At 39.7% G+C, this 23,139-nt stretch overlaps 1 protein-coding gene and 1 pseudogene across 2 annotated transcripts in view; one reads left to right on the forward strand and one right to left on the reverse strand.

Moving 5' to 3' along the window:
- JADE1 (jade family PHD finger 1) overlaps positions 1-22,778 on the reverse strand; it is an 87,190-nt gene extending 64,412 nt beyond the window's left edge. Inside the window, exon 1 of one of the 2 annotated variants that reach the window (XM_047751661.1) lies at positions 22,708-22,778. The gene's annotated coding sequence lies outside the window, so the exon portion shown is untranslated. The remainder of the gene's footprint in view (positions 1-22,707) is intronic. The other variant, XM_047751663.1, reaches the window with a different exon arrangement.
- LOC125137469 (putative protein FAM10A5) lies at positions 16,690-18,058 on the forward strand (annotated as a pseudogene).
- Positions 22,779-23,139: the final 361 nt, after the last annotated feature.

A 23,139-nucleotide genomic window follows, 5' to 3' on the forward strand; every position in this document is an offset into this window, starting at 1 on the left:
TATCCAACACCCCTTTTCTCTTTAACATTCAGTAATTTCTGATTGTTCTTACCAAACTTAGAATGTGATGATTATTTGAAGAAATAGAAGACAATTTGAATCAATAAAGAACATTTGAAAACATTTAGGTTTTTTACTTTGTTTTGGGGTGGGTTTTTTTTGGGGGGGGGCTGCACCTGCAGCATATGGAGCTTCCCAGGCTAGGGGTCTAATAGGAGCTATAGCCACTGGCCTAGGCCACAGCAACGCAGGATCTGAGCCCCGTCTGAGACCTACACCACAGCTCACAGCAATGCTGGATCCTTAACCCCCTTAGCGAGGCCAGGGATCAAACCCGAAACCTCATGGTTACTAGTGGGGTTAGTTAACCACTGAGCCACTACGGGAACTCCACATTTTGTCATTAATAATCAGCCACTGACATTTTTAAAATAGGTGTCTTTTGCCATCAGACCACAAAGAAAACTTTCTTACAACCTATTTTTAAAATTGGAACAGCAACGAACATGGTTTGCCTTGCAGCAGCATATTTAATACAGCCTAGAATAAGAAGTACTAAGCTGGCAATTAGGAAAATGAGTTTCTGGTTCCACTCTGTCACTGACTATTTTAACTTACCAAATCATTCTTGATCACCACACCATTTCCTAGTCTCTAGAATGGTCCTGTTAATTCACATTTCATTATCAGAGATGAAAGGACATTTAAGAAAATAGGTACAAAGTTGTAAATGTAGTTGAAGTATCAAGATTCTAGTCTTTCCTGACTGGATCTGATCAGTGTTCATGGTGATAATTATCATTTTATATCCCCCTTTCATTTTGCTGTAGGCATACGGTTTGATTTCTTTCTTCCATAATAATAGTTTTAAGAAATACAAATTTAAATATATATTCATATTCCTGATTTTGAAACCATACATAATTAAACCTATAAATGTTATTTCATTTGTGTCTGCTACTAATATTAATATCATGTTACCTACTCTGTAGGTGAAAAATTATAAGGCCTTGACGCAAAGTTCAGAATTGTTCAAATTTGAAATGAAGTAGAAACATATGCTCAAGTCCTGTATATCTCATTCCTTTAGAGAGATGAACAAGAGATTCCTACTAGCAAATACAATTGCCAGTGGATATGTTACAACATATAATGTATACACAATTTTTGTTCCACAGCTGCTCTTGTGGATAAAATAGGTTGTGTTCTAAAAGTTTATTTACACTTTAACTGTTCAAAATTTTGAATTTATGTCCCAAATAAACCTTGTTATAAAGAGAGCTTAAGTTGTCATGTAGTTTATGAAAACAATTTTAATAACAAAATAACTATATTAGCATTTTTGAATGATATTATTTGGGTGGAAGGCCATCTTGTTCAAAGACATAAGTAGGTATAAATCTGAACAGTAAGAGTAAAGTTGGGCACTACACTCAGCACGTGTCTGAACCCCATAAGAAAAGGAGGTGTTGGCTAAGAGATTAGGAATAGAGTTCCCTGTGTGACTGATTGATGAGGTCACCAGTCATGAACAGCATGGTAAGATCCTCCTGGTAGGTGGTTACAACTTTCCAATTTATGGAATGATTAGAAGGCATAACCAAAATACTTCCTTGCTGGTGTCAGGATTATTTCTTCATGTTCTTTCTTCCTTTACTTTTCATTTTCTTTTGCTTGTCTTATATTTTTGTTGCTTTAATTTTGTCAATTTTCATGTTTTTAGCACAGGAGGTCAAAGAGAAACAGGTCTGACAGAGGGACAGGGAGAGGAAATAATTTAATTCAACAAGATGGAAATGTCTAAGACTGCAGAGATTGGACACAGAAAAAGCTTGGGTGTATATCTGGACAAAACTTTCGTTGAAAAAGACACATGCACCTGTATGTTCATTGCAGCACTATTCACAATAGCTAAGAGGTGGAAACAACCTAAATGTTCATCGACAGATGAATAAATTAAGATGTGGTATACATACGCAATGGAATACTACTCAGCTATAAAAAAAGAAAAAACTAATGCCCTTTGCAGCAACATGGATGGAACTAGAGACTCTCACACTAAGTTAAGTCAGAAAGAGAAAGGCAAATACCATATGATATCACATATCTGGAATCTAACATATGGCACAAATGAACCTTTCCACAGAAAAAATGGACTTGGAGAATGGACTTATGGTCGCTAAGAGGGAGGAGGAGGGAGTGGGATGGACTGGGAGTTTGGGATTAATAGATGCAAACTATTGCATTTGGAGTCGATAAGCAATGAGATCCTACTGTATAGCACGGGGAACTATATCTAGTCATTTGTGTTGGAACATGATGGAGGATAATAAGAGAAAAATAATATGTATATGTATGACTGGTCATTTTGCTGTACAGCAGAAATTGACAGAACAGTAAATCAACTGTAATGGAAAAAATAAAAGCAATAAAAAAATAAGTCAGGGGACACAATGTACAGATGGTGATTATAGTTAATAATACTATATTGCATATTTGAAAATTGCTAATAGAATAGATTTTAAAAGTTCTCATCACAAGAAAAAAATATTTTGTAACTGTATATGGTAACAGATGTTAACAAGAATTATTGTGGTAATCATTTCACAATACATACATACATCATCATTATGTTATATACTTTAATATATCAATTATACCTCAATAAGAAAATAAAACTGGCTGAATTTTAAAAATAAAAAAATAGAAAAAGCTTTTCTCAATTATGAAAGAAAAATACGGAGAGAATTTTCAAAATTTAGAAGGATGAAGGAAAGTGATAAAAACTCACTGATAAGGATAATTATTATAAACACTGCCATATATTTTCAAGTTTTTTAATTGAAAATAAAATAATTTAATCTAGGCATTTTTAATTAAATTGAATGATGTCACATATTTCATTTTACAATTTTTTCACTTTTTCATTTTAATTATTTCAGTATTCTACTATTTTTTTTTTGAGGTCTTTGCATACCTGTGTAACATTAACTTCATCTAAAGATCTCTTAAACCCTTTATTCTCATAGTTACTCCTTGTCAACAGTTGGTAAGTTTTGCCATCTTTATTACCAAATCAAATAGCTCTCTTTTAGCTACTACCTCCAAGACATCCAAAGCTTATTTTCCACCAACTTTTCTTTTCTGAAAAGTCACTCCAATCTAATTCTCCAGTCTTCCCTTACTAGATGCAGAGCGGCAGTAATTCAAAATGTGCTCTCCAACCAGCAGCAGCAACTGCTCCTCAAAACTTGTCAGAGATCCATTATCCCCATCCCCACCCCAAACCTACCAAATTGGAAAGGGGGCTCCAGCAATGTTTTAACAAGCCTTCCAGGTAATTCTGATTCACACTCAGGTAGGAGAACCACCTGAGTGGGTCTTAACTTCCACCACACTTCACGCACATGGCAAGGCACCAGAGACAACACTGCAGGTTAACAGGCAAGTAGATCTATTCTCTGCCCACAGGTCAGTTAAAAACATAAACAGATGATGACAGTTAACTACAGGGTGTGGGGAAAGTACATAATGGATCCCTATTAGTGGGAGGGGGCGGGTATGTGGGTGTTGGGAGGGGATAGGTGGGAGGAGGGTGATCAGAGAAGATTCCTCAAAATAAGTGATGCTAAAACTGAAAACTGAAGGATTCCAGCTGTTAGCCATATGAGTGGGGGATGGGCATCAATTGTTGTGTTTAACAAAATCTCTGGCTTCTGTGTGAGGAAATGGATGGGGTGAAGGTGAGACAGGAGGTAGGGAGGCTAGTTAGGAGGCTTCCGCAGTTACCAGGTGAGAGACGCAAGCTTGGACGACAGCCATTGATCATGGAATGGAGGCAAACAGACAAAACGGCCCGAGGTGGAGGCACACGTTAACACTATCCTAACCTCTCCAGTGGTCTCCAGCTCACCCAGTTCAGCACCCGCTCCAGGCAGGAGTCTGAGAGCTCCTTCCACCAACCAAGGGCCCAAAGGATGTCTCTGGGGCTTACAGAGACCCTGTGGAGTCTCAGGAGGGTCCCCACTAGATAGAGGCAGTCATCCGGGGAGGGAGCAACGTCCAGGGCAACCAAACGAAGGTCCTGTGGGGGAGTGAACAGGTTGAGCACAACGCTCTGTCTCTCCACGCAGAGCAGAGGCTTAAGCTGCGCGGCCTGGGCGGACAAAGAACCGACCAAGGTCGGGAAAGCAATGTCCCTCCCAGGGTCCTTCGTGGCCCCTCTTTTCGAAAAAGCCTGGATCCGATCCAAGGCCCCTCCTGCCTAAAGTCCCCGGATCCCCGCCCCACAGTCTCTTTATCCCTCCACCGGAAAGCTCCATTTTCCTCTTTTCTTCCACAAAACACCTTAATGGCCCATTATAACCTGAGCCCAAATCATTAGCAAATGAAAAACTAGCTCCCCTTTTCTGTAAGGCTAAGAGGGCAGGGTGCAGAGGGGGAGAGGAAGTAGGGAGGGAGATGACCCCACACCCTAGTTTAGTTCCAATGTTAATGAAGCAAAGAAAAGGAGGTAAAGCCAACACTTAAGTTTCTGTATTAAAATTGTTTGATAATACACCTCTATTTGTTTTTCTACCACAAGACAGTTAGTGGTGCACCAGACTTGTGAGGGGTTCCATGTTCTGAGGTGAAAAGTTGGAGTAAAAGATGACTCCCAGGGCTCTGAGGACTCCGTGGATTCTTTCATTTGAAATTCCAAAAAGACATTCATTAAGCACTGAGCCACCAGTAGGTGAAAACAACAAACTCCTGCCACCTGGAGCAAAGGAAAGGAGGAAATTCCTAAGGAAAGGAGGAAATTCCTAAGGAAAGGAAATGCAAGAGTAGAAATATGATTTGTTCACCTTAAGGAAACATTAATTGAAGATGCCCACAAGGCAGATGGGTTCTAGAGTCTGGTGCTCCAGAGGAAGGCTGGGTTGCAAGTATTGGTTTAGGGGTTATCAGCATAGATAGGTTAACTGAGCCCATGGGGAAGGATTAGATCAATTGGAAATGTCTATAAAGTAAAAAGAAAACAGAACCTAAGCTCCAAACCAAGGAGTTATATTTAAAGGACAGCCAGAGGAAGCTGCAAAGCTTCAATAGTTTCACTAAAGACAGTCCAGATTAGTTGTCCTCATGCCTAAATCAAGACTTCTAAGCACCACAGGAGAAAATCACAGACCTGCATTGATTGTTCCCTCCAGCGTGTCCTGAAATCACTGTTCCCCCCAACACACACAAACAATTCAGCCTCCCATTTTCCACAGAATCTTTCTCAGAGGTTTCTTCCTCTCCTCAGTCTGCCATCTTGCTACTTACCTATGCATTTTCAGCAGAGCTCCTAATCTCCTGTATCACAGAAGTAACAGAAGCTACTGGACAGGAATGCCTCTTATCTTCCACCACCAAACTTGCCAAAGGTCTTCCCTACAGACTCATCCTCCCCCTTTTTTTCAATCACAATGGGAGACAAGTGACCTTCCCTCCACCTGGGCTCAGAATCAAAAGATTGGCTTGGTTAAGATTAGCCCTTCTCTTTCAGGTATCTTCTACTCCCTTGGCTGCTGACTGCTTCCCAAATGCTTTTAAATATATGTCTGTCTTGGTATTCTCTTGTAGCACAGTAGGTTAAGGATCCAGTGGTGTTACTGCAACAGCTCAGGTTGCTGCTTTGGGGGAGAGGGGGGTTGGCATGCCATGGACATGGCCAAAAAATGTGTGTGTGTGTGTGTGTGTGTGTAAATATATATATATATTTCTGTCTCCCACTAAAAAGAAACAATCTCAAAGCTCCTCTCCCCCTCTACTTTCCTCTTTATGGTCCCACGTTTTGAAAGAATGGTCTATACTCACTCAAGCCCACTGAATTCTGAATTATGCCCCCCAGTGCCCCAGTCCCCCCAGTGAAACTGTCCTTGCCAAGATCACTGTTGACATTCCTACTGCTAAATCCAATGGTGATTTCCCATCCTTGTTTTACTTGACCTTTCACTCACATTTGACACTGTTGTCCATTCACGCCCTGTTTCTTGAAATACTTCACCTGGCTTCTAAAACATCAAAAGTCTCCTGGTTTCTATCCTGTCTCTCTGGCCTCTTCTAATTCTTTTGCAGGCTCCTCTTTCTCTTTTGTTAAAGCAATGCCTCAGACAAATTATTTTTGAGTACATGAAAAGCTTTTTAAAAAATTCTATTTAATTTTGGTTGAGACATTTTATAAGAAAAAAAGGAATGGTTCACCAACCATGTTTAGAATGGATACAAAAAAAAGAACATCTGGTTAAAGATTATTAGGCTAGTCAATCAGCTGGATGGGTAACCCTAGCTTCCCAGAAGGAGTTCTCAGTCTTATTAAAGTCTGTCAGAAAACTGTTCACGCACTTTATCAGGAATGCTAATTGCTTCCCAGAAGGAGTTGTAAATTACATCACACAAAAAATTTCTGTCCCAGACCAGGTTTGAGTCAATTTTGTTTCTCTCTTTCAGTCTCTTATATGTTGGTTTTCCTTAGGGTTCTCTCCTAAGCCCTACTCTCCTCTCATTCTACATGTATCTCTTGGTGTTTTCACCTACTTTCATGACCACCCCCCTAAAACATACATCTACACTTGTATCTCCAATAACTTTCTGAACACCCCCATTGGACTTCCCACAGGCAGTTCAAATGCAGTATATCCCAAACCCAACTCATTTTCCCTCTCACTTTGTGCCTCCTCATCTGTCCCATATCTCAATTAGTGGTACCACATCTGCAATTGCCAAACCTGGGAGCTGAAATATCATCCTCGATGCTTGTTTTTCCTTGACATCTCCTCCACCATTAGCACCACCAATCCAATCTACCATCAGATCATGTCTACATCAGGTTTCATTTCTCCATCCCTACATCCATGATCATCATCTCAGTTACTTAAATCACCACCTAACCGGTCTGCTGTCTCCACTGCAGTCCCCCTCTAATTTATTCTCTACTCAGTAGTGTGATCTTTTAAAGCAAAAACATGACCACACCATCCCCATTTAAAACAATTAATTGCCATTTTTTCCTTGTTTATTCTTACATGTAGAATGTGTCGTAGACATAGCTATTTATTTCTGCTAGTTCTCTTTCCAAACCCTCCCTCTGCTCCATGGCTTTTCACATTTCTTCAGTGGTATGCATTCCGAACCTTTGAAAATGCTTAACCCCAAGCTTGGATCATTCTTCCCTATCTGCATCCCTTCTTTTGGCTCTAATTCATTGAAGTTCTACCAAGTAGTCTTATCCTACCTCCTTAATCCCCATCTCTTTCTAAGCTTCCATGATACTCAGAGTTATCACTATATTTTCACGTCTCTCATTTTTTTGTACCTCTCACTAGGCTATCTGTGATTCAAGGACTTTCTCAACTGTTCTCCCAATTGTGTTTCTAGTACTGGGCCTAACAATTGATAGGCAGTTAATATTTTGAATGCAATGGATGAATGATCAATATATTCATGTAATTAAATAGTTTCAAAAACACCATTTAAAGAACAGATATAACATTCATTCTTATTTTCTTATGCAAAAAAGTAATAAATATTATGTTTGAGAGAAGCCAAAATTAAAATTAAAATCACCAAAAATTATTACTCAAAGAAAATAACCCCCCAAATTTTGGTGTATATATATATTTTTTTTGGTCTTTTTTTGCTGCTGTTTCTTGGTCCGCTCCTGCGGCATATGGAGGTTCCCAGGCTAGGGGTCAAATCGGAGATGTAGCCTCCGGCCTATGCCAGAGCCACAAGCTGTGTCTGCAACCTACACCACAGCTCATGGCAACGCCGGATCATTAACCCACTGAGCAAGGGCAGGGATCGAACCCACAACCTCATGGTTCCTAGTCGGATTCGTTAACCACTGCGCCACGACGGGAACTCCTGGTGTATATTTTTCCTATCTTTTGTATATTTGCGTGTGTGTGTGTGTGTGTGTGTGTGTGTGTGTTTATTTATTTATTTATTTTAGGGCCACACCTGAGACATATGGAAGTTCCCAGGTTAGGGGTTAAATTGGAGCTGCACCTGCCAGACTACGCCACATCCATAGCAATGCCAGATCAGAGCCATGTCTGCAGTCTACACCACAGCTCATGGCAATGATACTACTCAGGTTTGTTACTGGTGAGCCCCAATGGGAACTCCTGTGTGTATATTTATATAGACACATATTTTTGAGATAAATAGGATCATAGTGCATTTCTATTTTGTGACAGTATTTTATTTAATTTATTCATATAATTGGGGGTTTAGGTTATTTTTATGTTTTTATTAATATAAAGAGTGCTTCAGTGAATAAACTTATAGTTTTCTAACCCATGATTAGGAAAATGGAATTTTACTGACAGTATAATATTCCACAATATAAATGGAATTTACATGATTCCTGATTCTTTATTGTTACACATTCATATTTGTCTAAATCCATACTTTTACAAATGTAAGAACTATCCTATGCATAAATTTTTGTTTTTACTATTTGACCATTCTTAGGATAGATTTTGAAAATGTAAATTACTAGGTCAAAGGTTTTAAGGCTTTGGATTCATTTTGCCAAATTGCTTTTGATGAAATACTTATTTCCTGTATCAGTGCTCTGGGGACTTGCTGAGTAGTTGCCAATTACTCAGCATAAAGCTGAACTCTGTGGAGGGCTAGGAGCATGCCCTCAAGGAGATATGAATTTGGGGAGATACATAAAACATACAGAAAGCAGTAAAGGTAATCTGACAACGTATATAAATACCACAATGATTTGGAGATAGGAAATTCTATCAAATGCTGAAATAGGTTAAAAGTCTTCATAGAGAGAAGAGGAGTAATTAAGACCAGAAGAGGTAGAAAGAAAGAAATGGAGATGTGAGGAAGGAGACTTTGAGCTGGGGAAGTGCCTGGAGAATCTGCCCCAGGAGCAGGAAGGAGGGAGATTAACAAGTAGCGAAGGTGTTCTGTGTATGTGCTAGGCACTGCACTAAGTATTTTATACATAAGATATCATTGTCTTCTCACTACAGTCCTGAGAAGTAGGTATTATTATTTTCATCCAGATCTGAATGAAATGAAAAATCGACTTTCAGAGGGATTAAGTAACTTGCTAAAGATTGCAAAGTTTTTGAGTGGTGGTACACAGATTTGAATGCAAACAGTCAGCCTCCAGAGCACATAGTTCAAGTACATCACTCAACTGACTCATTACAAACTTGGGATCATGTACCTACTCAGGAATTGTATCCCTTGACTTGGAAACAGTGACTTGAGTCATAGGTGGTGATCAGATGCTTGAGAAAGAAAAGAGGACAAAAAGGATTTCACATGCTGAGGCCTATTTCAGACAGTAAAGATCTAAAAAGTTACTTAAAAATATGTGTCATGGACTTAAATGTAAAATGTAAAACTTTAAAACTTTGAAAAAAAAAATTGGAGAAACTCTTCAGAATCTGGGGCTGGGCAAAGAGTTATTACACTTGATACCAATCTCAGAATCCATAAGAGGAAATATTTGGTATATTGGGTCTCTCAAAATTAAAAATTTTCTCTCCAAAACACCCTATTAAGAGGATGAAAAATCAGGCTACAGACTAGGAGAAAATACTGCAAAACCACAAATTCAACAAAGTACTAGCATCTAGAATATATGGAGAACACTCAAATCTCAACAAATTAAAAAAAAAATCAAACAATTCAACTAGAAAATGGGCAAAAACCATGAACACATTTCCCAAAGAGGATATACAGATGGCAAATAAGCATACAAAAAGATGTTCGACATCATTAGCCATCAGGAAAATAATGCAGATTTAAACCACAATGCAATATCACTACATTACTATCAGAATAGCTAAAAAAAAAAAAAAAAAGAAAGAAAGAAAGAAAGAAAAGAAAAATGGCGGCAACACCAAATGCTGGCAAGGATGTGGAGAAACTGGATTGCTCATACATTGCTGGTGGGAATGTAAAATGGTCCAGCCACTCTTGAAAACAGTTTGGCAGTGTCTCATAAGACTAAACATGTAACTACCACAAGGCCCAGCAATTGCACTCTTGGGCATTTAGCCTAGAGAAATGAAAACTTATGTTCACATAAAAGCCTGTACACAAATGTTCATAGCAGCTTTACTCATAGTAGCCAAGAGCTGGAAACAACCCAGATGTCTTTCAATGAATGAATAGTAAACAAACTGTAGTACATCCATACCATGAAATATTACTCAGCAATTAAAAAAAACTATGATACATACACAAATCAATAAGAATTTATGCTGTTTTAAAAGCTGATACCAAAAGTTTATATACTATATAATTCAATTACCATAACATCCTTGAAAGTGGAAAATTACAGAAATGGAGAATAGATTAGTGAGTATCAAGGTATGATGAGGGTCAGGGAAGGAGGGAAGTACATGTGACTCTAAGAGGCCATATGAGGGATACTTGTGGTGATGGAAATGTCATATATCTTGATTGTATCAATGTCAGTGGTATTGTACTTGAATGTATCCTACAACAACTTACTATTAGTTTTGCAAAATGTTACTATTAGGGGAGACTGGGTAAAGGGTACACAGGATCTCCTAGCATTACTTCTTGTAACTGTATGTGAATCTATGATTATCTCAAAATGAAAAGTTTACTTTAAAAATATATAGCCAAAAAAAATAAATAAAATAAAATAAAAAATAAAAATATATAGCCAATTGGAAGAGAAAAGAATTAAAGCATTGGAGTTCCCATCGTGGCGCAGTGGTTAACGAATCCTACTAGGAACCATGAGGTTGCGGGTTCAAGCCCTGCCCTTGCTCAGTGGGTTAAGGGTTGCTGTGAGCTGTGGTGTAGGTTGCAGATGCGGCTCGGATCCCGCATTGCTGTGGCTCTGGCGTAGGCCGGTGGCTACAGCTCTGACTCGACCCCTAGCCTGGGAACCTCCATATGCCTCGGGAGCAGTCCAAAGAAATAGCAAAAAGACAAAAAAAAAAAAAAGAAAGTATTAATGTATTCCTAGAAAGTAACCTAAAAGGTAAAGAAATTTCCTTATGTAATTCAACAGAGCCATATGAATGAAAAATTCATCTGGCCTAAAATTATGCAGATGTATACATTCCTAAGACTTGTGCTCTGTTGTCTTTTCAGTGCTAGCAGAAACAAGAGGCTAAGCGGGGTTGCAGAGGTGGGAAGAGAAAGGGAACATTGCACACTGAAAAAAATATGGAGTGGTTCTTCCTAGAGCCCTTTAAAAATATACTCTGTCACCTGGCTTTCTGTTTTCTATCTAAATGGCCAAAAGGAATTAATGACTATGTCCTTTCTGTGGTAAACTCAGCAGGGCCCTGAGGGTAGAGGAAGAATCTGAGCCTTGCCTCACTTCAGCCAAATTTTACCTAATCTCTCATGCATATTTCTCCACTTCAGTTCCAAGGCTTTGCCCTGGATGCCTTTCCCACCTTCCCAGAGTTCCTCCCATTCCCCTAGCAGCCCCACTACCCAGAACAGAGCATCCATGCAGACATCTAATATATCACTTACTGACTTCTAATCGTGGGTCGAGCCCAGAAGGTCACTCTGTAACATTCATCTTAGTTTTAAAAACATGAGAGGGACATTGTTGGCAAAAATCCAGGAGTAATGAATTCTATGTTCTAGAAACAGAGAAACTGAACTATTTCAATTTGAAAGAGCTGGCAGAAAACCAACAGAGTAAAGTCCTCTGGGGGGAGGAGAAGGGAAGTAGGCTGGATAGTTAACTTGTAGGTCTGTAAGTTGGGCAGATTTCTTTAAAAAGCAAACAAAGCAATTTTAAACTTGAGAGACTTAATTGGCATCCAAGGCCAAGAATATGAATAATTTTATTAAAAAAACCTTGCTCAAGTGAGAATTCTGCAATCGAAGCATTCTGACTCTTAATAGCTGAAGTTTAAGGGAGAAGAATATAGAAAGAATATAGAAAAGGATGTTTATTTTTCCAGTCATATATTCTAATACATACCTAGACCCTTCCTTTTCTTCACTCATTCCCCCACAACCACACATTAACTGACTAACCTGAATTTGCAATATGTCTCCCACTTGTCCCTTCCCTGTCTTTTTCTACGATCTATGCTGACCAAGACTACCTTACCCATCACTTGAATTATCCAGTGGTAAAACTGGTTTTCTTCCCTCCGTAGCCTTCCCTGCTCCAATTTATTTTACACACTGTGACTAAAGCAATCTTTTAGGAAACTCGAACCATGATATTCTTCTGCGTAGAGCACTCCATGCCTCCTCTTTGGGTAGAGAGCAGGCTTCAGCATTCTTAGCACAACGCTCCTTCCCCACGCACCTGGCTCTAAACATTGTGTGAACGGGTAGCTCCAATGCCTTTGGATGTTGAATTGGTGTACTGCTTCTATAGTGTTACCCCAAATACATGTCCACCTGGACCGTCTCTCAGAATGTGACTTTATTAAATAGGAATTTAATAAAGTCACATGATTAAATTAAATTAATTTAATGTGTAAATTAAATAATTCCATCTTACATTAAATCTGTAAGATGGTATTAGTTAAGGTGAGATTTTTGCTGGATTAGTCCTGGCTCTAAACCCAATGACTAATAGATTTAGTGTCCTAATGAGAAGGCCATATGAAGACATGCAGAGACACCAGAGGGAAGATGGCCATGTGAAGACGGAGGCAGAAATGAGAGTGACGCAGCTACAAGCCAGGGAATGCCAAGGATTGCCAGCAGCCACCAGAAGCTAGAAAGAGTCAAGGAAGTAGTCTTCCCTAGAACCTTTAGCAAGAGCATAGCACTGCTGACACCTGGATTTTGGACTTAGACCTTCCAGAACTGTGAGAGAATAAACTGTTGCTTTAAGCAACCAAGTTTGTGACAATTTGTTATAGCAGCCCCGGGAAACTGACACAATTGGTTAGGAGAATTTTGGCGGCAAAAAATCAACAGCAAAAACAACATCCAAAAAACACAATTGCGCTTAAGGAAAAAGAAATTTATCACAAAGATGCCACTGTATTTCAGGTATCCCAAGAATAGAAATGCAGCTAAATCTCAGGAATGTCAAAATCAGACACAAAGGTCACTAGAGTTCTTGACCTATGACTCTTTCTCCCTCCGTTTTTGCTTCATTTCTTTTTTTCTTCTTCTTTTTCTTACTCTTCCTCTTTTCTCTCTGCCTGCTCTCTCTTCCTACATTTCTTAAGGTCATAGTGATTAAGAGATCCAAAGTTCACCTTCTAATAATCCAAAGAAGTTGACTACTTTTTCCTTAGTTTCAGTTCCAAATTTCCCAAGGAAAAACCGATCAGCCTATTGAGTCAGAATTCTACCAACATTCACCAACCAATATTATATTGTCGGAAGGTGATTTTTACAGAAATCATCAAGATGATGATTTTTATAGAAACCATGTAGATGAAGCAGAACTAGGAGGGGAAAATTGACAGAACACTGTAAACCAGCTATAATGGAAAAAAAATAAAAATCATAAAAAAGAAAAAAAGAACTAGGAGGGGGAAAGGAAAAGGAACTATTTGTGGTTTTGATATTCATGTTTCCCTTTTTCTGGAAATCCCTTTTTCTCTTATTCTCTATCTCTGCTTTTTCATCGTAAAGTCTAGTTTAAATGTCACCTTTTCCACAAAATACATTAAGCTCTGCCATTAGAACATGAACCTTCAAAAGGAAGATGGGGTTGGGGAGGTGTACCCTGGATGCCTGGATGGGCAGGGTGGGAAAGAGGAGGCCTCCAGGGAGAAGACAGGATGAAGAGGTTCTGGTGGCTCACCAGTCAGCCTCAGTGGATGCTAAAACTGGTAAGAAGGGCAGCAGGGCTGGGCACTGGGTAGGTGCCATTTTGAAGAGCAGGCCATCCTGTGTAAAAGAACAGTCCCTGTTGTTCTGGCTCTTGGGGCATCCAAGGCTCTGCTCAGGCACCTAGATGACATCTCAGGCGAAGAGCACAAACCAGGAGTCGAACTTTGATGGAAAACACAAAAATTCAGTTAATGGGAAGTTTAAGAGCACTCCTGCCCACAACCCAGTTGAGGAGGGGGTTTAGGCATAAAATCAGTTATAATAAGTTTAAAACTTCAATATTATAACAAAAGCTTCCCTATACTAGTCAATGTCTGGCTATATTTTTGTTTCATATCAATAAGTCATATTACTGCAATGTGGTGAATCTGTAGCTTTTATGTCTAGGACCCTCTGACTTTTTTTTTGTTGTTGTTAACTGTACTCTTTGCTTAATACAGCCACAATTAGTCCTGCAGGTCAGTTACATGTCTCTGTGATAATCAAAGAGCAAGTTAATAAAGACCATTATACCATGTGCTCAGCTTCTTTGGAGAGAGAAAGAATCATGCTGTGAATCGGTAGAAAGGCTAGTGCAGGACTTATTACACACACAGAGCACAATCAGATCAAGACGGTGGGAAAGGGGGTCATACAATCCAGACAGAGACCTGGCTGCCTGCCTTCTACCCATACCCTCTGGCCCTGGGAGGGAGGAACTCATATTGGTGGACCAGCTCAGCAATCAGGCAGGAGCAAGAGTCAGGCCCAAACTTATTCAGGCAGGGCTTGGCCCATCAGCCAAAATCTCTCTTCTCTCCCTTCTCCATCTGCAATCTAAGTAAATCTATTTACTCAAGGTTAACTTTTGTGCATCCAAGGAAAAAGTATTCAAAAATTACTTTTTGTTGTTGTTGTTAGTTTGTTTGTTTTTGCTTTTCAGGACTGCACTTACGGCATATCAAAGTTCATAGGCTAGGGTAGAATTGGAGCTGCAGCTGCCGGCCTACACCACAGCTACAGCAACATCAGATCTGAGCCTATACCACACCACAGCCACAGCAACACTGGATCTTTGACCCACTGAGCGAGGCTAGGGATCAAACTCGAATACTCATGGATACTAGTTGGGTTCTGAACCCGCTGAGCCATGATGGAAACTCCTTAAAATTTACTTTGTCTTTGAAAAACGAATACATCAAAACACAAGGAGACTTTTATGTAAGCTTATACATTTGTAAAATTTTATAGATAAGATAAATTTAAACAATCTCTTCTAAGTTATTTATTTATTTATTTGTTTAGGGCTGCTCCTGCAGCATATGGAGGTTCCCAGACCAGGGATCTAACTGGAGCTACAGCTGCCTTCTACGCCACAGCCTCGGCAACTTGGGATCCAAGCCTCATCTGCAACACCAGATCCTTAACCCACCAAGCAAGGCCAGGGATTGAACCTGCATCCTCATGGATACTAGTCAGATTTGTTTCTGCTGAGCCACAATGGAAACTCCTAAGAAGATTTATGATTAATGTTTGGTCATATTTAATTAACATACTTTAAATATTTTAACTACTTAGTTATACATTTTAAATAAGCATTACATATATAATGTGTTATCCCAATAGGTCATATTCTCCTAAACATTATGATAACTTAAAATATTAAATATACAGATTCTTTTACCAAAAATACTAATACCAGGCATTTTATTTTTAGAACATTTCTATACTTAATTATAAACCTTCCCAATGTTTTTTTAAAAAGCTTATTGGTTAAAAAAAGTTTATTCTCTCAAATTCCTTTGAGTATATCTTCTGAAGTTGGCTGAATTGCATATGAGGTCTGGAGCCACAAATATCTAGGGGAGTTTTTCTTTTTTTTTGCTTTTTAAGGTTGCACCTGCAGCATATGGAAGTTCCCAGGCTATGGGTCGAATTGGAGCTGTAGCCGCTGGCCTACATGCCACAGACACAGCAACATGGGATCTCGTGTCTGTGACCTACACCACAGCTCACAGATCCTTAACCCTCTGAGTGAGGCCAGGGATGGAACCCGCATCCTCATGGATTAGGGGAGTTTTTCTTGTACACCAATACCAAGATGAGTTCCTTTATACCGTTACTATGTTGTAAGCTCCGAAACTTAAAAAGAGAGTTTACACCAGCCTCCAAAATAGCCTCTAATGATTCTTACCTCCCATAAATCATTTCCCTGTGTAGACACTTCTACTGTGAATGAGGCTAACCTGTAATCAATAGGATATTGTGGAAGTGATGGAGAGTGACTTCTTTTTTTTTTTTTTGTCTTTTTGCTATTTCTTTGGGCCACACCCTCGGCATATGGAGATTCCCAGGCTAGGGGTTGAATCAGAGCTGTAGCCACAGGCCTACGCCGGAGCCACAGCAACGCGGGATCTGAGCCTCGTCTGCAACCTACACCACAGCTCTCGGCAACGCTGGATCGTTAACCCACTGAGCAAGGGCAGGGCTCGAACCTGCAACCTCATGGTTCCTAGTCGGATTCGTTAACCACTGTACCACGACGGGAACTCCCGAGAGTGACTTCCGAAGTTAGGTTACAAAAGACATTGGTTCTTGTACCTTGCACACTCTTGGATTATTTGTTGTAGAGGGTCCAGCCACTCATGCAGCCCAGGGAGAGGTTGGTGTGGTAAGGAACTGAGTCCTCCTGCCAATAGCCAGCATAAATCTGCCACATATATGAATCACCCAGCTTCTCAAGCCTTCAGATAACTGTAGCCCTGGCCAATATTTTGACTGCGACTTCAAGAAAAACCAGACTCAAAATTAAGCAGCCCCACCCTTCCCTGTGGTCATGCTGAGCTAGTGCCCTGACCTGGAATCCAGCCACAGCCTCATCCTGGCCAGAAGATGGGCCCTCCCAATGTGAGTGAGCTTTGAGCCTTCATGAAAATGTGTAAGCAAGATGCCAGCATCCTGCACACTGAGGAAATGTGCTTCCTGAGGGAGTGGGCATAGGGGGTAAAATACCACCTGCTACTCATAAAACTAAATCAGGAGAACATACCATGGAAGAAAAACCAGATGGTAATAAGGCAGAGGAAAACGTAAAGACATACAAACCATCAAGTGAGGAAAGCGATCTGGAAATCAAAGATGTGACTGAACCAGACACTGATGCCCCTCAAGAATGGAAAATGAAAATGTAGAGATAATTGAGGAGATGATGGATCAGGCACATGATAAAAATGTGGTTGCAGAGTTCCCATAATGGCTCAGTGGTTAACGAACCTGACCAGCATCTATGAAGACATGGGTTCGATCCCTGGCCACGCTCAGTGGGTTAAGGATCCGGCGTTACTGTGAGCTGTGGTATAGGTCGCAGACGTAGCTCAGATCCTGCATTGCTGTGGCTATGGTGTAGGCCAGCAGCTACAGCTCCAGTTCAACCCCTAGCCTGGGAACCTCTGCATGCCATGGGTGTGGCCCTAAAAAGACAAAAAAAAAAAAAAATGTGGTTGCCATTAAGGCCCTAAATGATGGTGAACTACCGAAAGCCCTCGACTTGTTCACAGATGTCATTAAGCTGAATCCTTGCCTGGCCATTCTGTATGCCAGGAGAGCCAGTGCCTTCACCAAATTACCATCTTAGACTATGACAGAGATGTTGTAATAAATCCTGATTCAGCCCAAACTTACAAGTGGCGAGGAAAAGCACAGGCTTCTGAGCCATTGGAAAGAAGTAGCTCATGATATTACCCTCATCTATAAAATGGATTATGACGAAAATACTAGTGCAATGCTGAAAGAAGTTCAACCAAGGGCCTAGGAAATTGCTGAACATCAGAGAAAGCATGGGTGAAAACATGAAGATCAAAGTAAAAATAGAAAGGGCTGAGAAGACCCAGTAAGAGCAAAAGAGAGACCAGAGGGAGGAAAAAGCTAGAAGGCAATCAGGAGCTCGATCTGGCTGTTTTCCAAGTGGCTTTCCTAGGGCAATGCCTGGCAATTTTCCTGGAGGAATGTCTGGGATTGGTAGTGGACATGCCTGGAATGCCAGGAATGCCTGGACTCAATGAAATTCTTAGTGATCCAGGGGTTCTTTCAGCCATTCAAATCCACAGCTATGCAGGATCCAGAAGTTATGGTGGCCTTATAGGATGTGACCCAGAACTCAGCAAAGATGTTGAAATATCAGAGCAACCCAAAGGTTGTGAATCTTATCAGTAAATCATCAGCCAAATTTGGAGGTCAAATGCAATGCCCTTCTGATAAATAAAACTCATACGGAAGGAAAAGCAACTTAGATCACCTAGTGGATGTTGCAATAATACAAACTAGTGTACTTCTGACTTTCTAATGAAGAAAGCTATGGTGCTTTGAAGATAATCCCTATCCCTCTGCCCCAACATTTTACAGTGTTTGCCACTAGAGGAATCATTCAGATAATGTTTTCCTATTAGGAATTAAAAAGTTTAAACACTTTTTAAACCTTAAAAATATTAAAACAACTTTGTCCAAAAAACAAAACCCTCTAAGCTGCTCCCAAATACCTGATACACAGAAAACTGTGAGATAATAAACATTTATATTGTCATTTATACATATATATATTGGGGTAATTTGTTATGTAGCAATCGACAACTAATAAGGAATGGTCATATTAGCCCACAACCCTAAATCCAAATCATATCATTATCTAATTTTCAAGGCTGATAATTTCTTATAAACCTCCCATCAGGTGACTATACTATTTGCTTGAATTAAACTATTTTTTCATCTCATTCTCAATTTTTTTTCTATTCTTTCTTTCTGTTGGGTTTACATTATACAGAAATATTAAATTATATCTAATTCTGCTTCTCATAAGCCTGTTCCTGACTCTAACACAACTTCAAGGAACTGCATTCTTCTGCCACCTATCATAGAGCATCCTCCACTTGACCAGATTGAGAGTTTATATTTTAACGATAAAAGATGGAAGCATCTTTTCCAGAAATCCACTGCTCAAAATAACTATGAAGTCAAATAACTATCTCAGATTTAACATGGGTAAAAAAGAGTTGTTGTGTTTTTTTTTGTCTTTTTTAGGGTCGCTCCTGCAGCATATGGAGGTTCCCAGGCTAGGGGTCTAATCCGAGCTGTAGCCGCCGGCCTATGCCAGAGCCACAGCAACGAGGGATCCGAACCTCGTCTGCAACCTATACCACAGCTCACGGCAATGCCAGATCTTAACCCACTGAGCAAGGCCAGGGATCGAACCCGCAATCTCATGGTTCCTGGTCGGATTCATTAACCACTGAGCCATGAGGGGAACTCCTAAAAAAGAGATCTTGATTTTCCTCTTATCTAGCCTAGCCATCCATAAATGACATCATCACCCATCCAGATGTTTATGCCAAAAACCTAAGAGTAATTCTCGACTCCTCTCTTTTTCTCACACAGTCAACAAAGGGGTTCCCAGGTATATCCTGAATTTGTTGACTTCTCTTCATCTTCGCAGCCTATCTCCATTCTATCTCCATTCTTTCATCTCCATCTCCTTAGCCTAGACTAAGCCATCATCTTTCACCAGGACACTGCAAATAGCTTCCTAAATGTAATCTCTGTTGCTCCTCTCTATAAACATTCACATACAGGTGTTGGTGTGACATATTTTATTTCTCTTGGGTAAATAACTGGATGTGAGATTGCTGAATCATATAGTAAGGGCCTGTGTAATTACCTCAGTAACTGCCAAACTATTTTCCATTTTGCACTCCTACCAGTAACATATGAGAGTTCCAGTTGTTCCACATCCTCTTCAGCACTTTGTATTTTAAGCCATTCTAATAGGTGTATAGCAGTCCTTTTTCATTTTTTTAAAATTGAGGTTTAAAAAATACAATGAAATGTACAGATCCTAAGTGTACAATTCAAATGTGTTTTGATAAACATGTGTACTCATGTAATGAAGATGTAGCACATTTCCATTACCCTAATAAATTCCCAACTAACCCCCTTCAGTCAGTCTCTACCCTCAGAGGCAGCCACTTCTGACTGCTACCACCACATATTAGTTTTACCTTTTCTTAAACCTCATAAGAGGATTGATATAGTATATACCGTTTTATGTCTGACTGATTTTCCTCAACATAATGGTTTTGAGATTCATGCATGTTATTGCATGTATCAGCAGGTCTTTACTTTGATTGCTGAGTAGTATTTTATTGTACGAACATCATAGTTTGTTTATCCGTTCAATTTTTGATAGACACTTGGGTTGTTTCCAACAATTCCATTCCTAGGTATTTAACCAGGAGAACTGAAAGCACATGTCCACAAAATGATAATAATCGCCTGCTTCCTCTCTTGATCCACCACAATCCATTCTCCATATAGCAGCTAGAGGGATCTTTTAAATAAATTACTCAAATCCCTTCTCTCTTCTGCTTAATACCCTTTAGTGAATTCCCATCCCACTTAGGAGAAAATGCAAACTCTCTACCACAGCTTGTGAAACCCAGACATCACTGATTCTCAACTTTGGCTGCACAGAGAAATCCTCTGGGAACTTTTGTTACTTAGGCTCCACCTCACATCAAGTGAATCAGAATCTCTGGAGGAGGGCTCCACGTAGTTTTCAAAGTTCCCCAGGACATTTTAACAGGCCTCCAGGTTTGCAAGGCCCTGCCAGTCATCGTGGCTCTCCTACTTTATCTCATACCACTCTCCCACTCAGGTGCTGTCATCCAGGCATGCTGGCCTCTTTTCAGCTCTGTGAATACAGTGATTTCATCCCTAACTCAGGGGCTTTATACTAGTGTTTCTTCTGCCTGAAATGTTCTTTAGATCTTAGTGCAACTGGCTCTTTCTTGTGATGATTCAGATAGCTGAAAATGTTACCAGCTCAGAGGGGCTTTTCCTGTCCACCCAACTAAAGGAGCCATACTAAAGCACATCCCCTATTCAAATGCTCTGTATCACTTTTATGTGTAATATTGTTTTGTTCATGCATTTTGTTTTGTGTTTATCATCTATTTCCCTATTCTAGACCATAAATCCCATGAGAACAGGGACCTTGCCTGCCTTGTTCTCCATAGTATCCTTAGTATTTATAATCATGCCTGGCATATAATAAAAGTTTAAGAAATATTTGTTGGAAGGATGAGAGAATGCACATATAAAATGTGCATATTACCTGGGAGAGAGGGAAAAATCCAGAAAGGGCCTTCTTTCTTTCCTTCCCTCAGGTGTTAGCATGAGGTAGTTAATTTACAGAGAAAATGGAGAGACTCTAGTTTGATAAGATTAAACCCAGATACTAGAGTTCATTAGGTCCTAAAAGGCAAAGAGGATCTTTTGGCTTCTAGGATCTTAACTTCAGTCCTAACCTGATGCTGTGCACATTGCAGATACTCAATGATATATTTCTATTAATAGTGAAGTGACTGTGATCTGCTTTGAGGGGCTAGAGGGGATGTGGGAGGAAGCGATAGGGGATAGAGTATGTGAGTAGGGATTAGGGGAATCAGAGAAAAGGAGGCAGAAGTATATTTATGCCTTTATCCTCACTTGAGGTAGCTATCACTAATTCAAAGCATGAAATTCAGTTTAATCTATTCTAGCCAACTGGATTTCAAAACATTGTTCTAGTTTAGATGTGGTTTCTCTTTGTAAAGCAAGGCAATATGTTAAAGCAAAGTTTTAAAGAAATTTAAAAAGAAAGAAAATTTAAAAGAAAGGAAAGAAAAAGAAAAGAATGATACAAAGAGGAAGGGACGCAGGAACTAGGAAGAATTTAGGAACATCTTTGTGCTTCAGGCATTTACTTATTTATCACGACCCGACGTGAAATATAGCTATACTCATTTTACAGATGAGGAAACTAAAGCTTAGAGAAAAGTAACTTCCTTTTCAAACAGTCTTACCACTATTTAACTGTTATAAAATAGATAAAAATATACAAGATACATACATCAAATATACAAATGACATTAACAATGGAAAGCCATCTAATATAAGCATGATTTTTTTTTCTTTTTTTGCCCTTGAATGGGGCATGTGGAAGTTACCAGTGACAACCTGTTTAACCTGCTGTGCCGCAAGGGAAATCCTAATGTAAACACAATAGATCAAAGATTCAAATTAATCTTATCCGGCTAGAACACTGGACTAAAACCAAGGGTTAGATACACTGTAGTGGATACACTAAATCCCACAGTTGGCTACATACATTCAGAGAGAAACCTACTTTTGGCTGGAGTTTTTGTAAAAATTCTTGTGGATTTAATTGACTGCTAGTGATGTGTGTGTGTGTGTGTGTGTGTGTATATATATATATATATATATGTAGTCCTTTTAGGGCCACACTTGCAGCATATGGAGGTTCCCAGGCTAGGGGTCAAATCGGAGCTGTAGCTGCCAGCCTACACCACAGCCACAGCAACGCCAGCTCATTTAACCCACTGAGGGAGGCCAGGAATCTAACCTGTGTCCTTATGGATACTAGTTGGATTCATTACCACTGAGCCACAACAGAAAATCTGACTGCTAGTGTAATATAAGCCAATATTCAAGGCTAAAAATGTGACTAGGACAATGCTTAACCATTTTACAACAGTTCCTTACCTTAATCGACTTCTTTTCAGTATTTATCAGTGAAGATATTTTTAAAATTCTCTTCTCTACTGGCTTCTGTTATATCTGATTATCTTTCCATCTCCGAAGCAGATCCTCATTAATACTAACACTAATAAGACAATAACCCTCATTTATTAAGAGTTCCGTGCCAACTACACAATTACTGTATTTAAATTCTCCCTCTTAACAATACTATTGAAATAGGCATAATTATTTCCACCATTTTATAAATGAAAAAACTTAGGTTCAGAAAAATCTAAGTGATTTTCTCAAGACCAGACAGCTAATAGCATTCATAGCACCCACCTCCAACAGTCTTAGATCCGCTTCTAACCATCTTCTGCACCATAGTTTCTCTCAGAGCTTCCGCATCCTTTGTTTGTTCCTTAAGTGTCAGTGTTCCTTAGAGTCCGGCCCTCAGGTCATTCCTGCCTGGTTAATCACCACTTGACACAGGACTCTAACTGACAACTCCTCCACTGATGAATCATATGGCTGCCACCAATAGTTGCCTACTTAGCACCAACCCTTTCCACTGCCTTCCTTGCTATAAGCTTTAGAGAAGGCTGAATCCACACCCAGCCCTGGCCCCATAGAGTGAATCACGATTGGTTTAAACCAAACATGAGGCTTCCTCTGCCCCCTCTTTTCAGTGACTGGTTTGAGTACTGGAAGAGAATCAACTGAAGGATTTTTGAGAAAAGTTATCCTGGCTCTTAAACAGAAATATTCATCAAT

This window comes from Phacochoerus africanus, chromosome 10 (genome assembly GCF_016906955.1).
Source record: "Phacochoerus africanus isolate WHEZ1 chromosome 10, ROS_Pafr_v1, whole genome shotgun sequence".
NCBI classification, from domain to species: domain Eukaryota; kingdom Metazoa; phylum Chordata; class Mammalia; order Artiodactyla; family Suidae; genus Phacochoerus; species Phacochoerus africanus.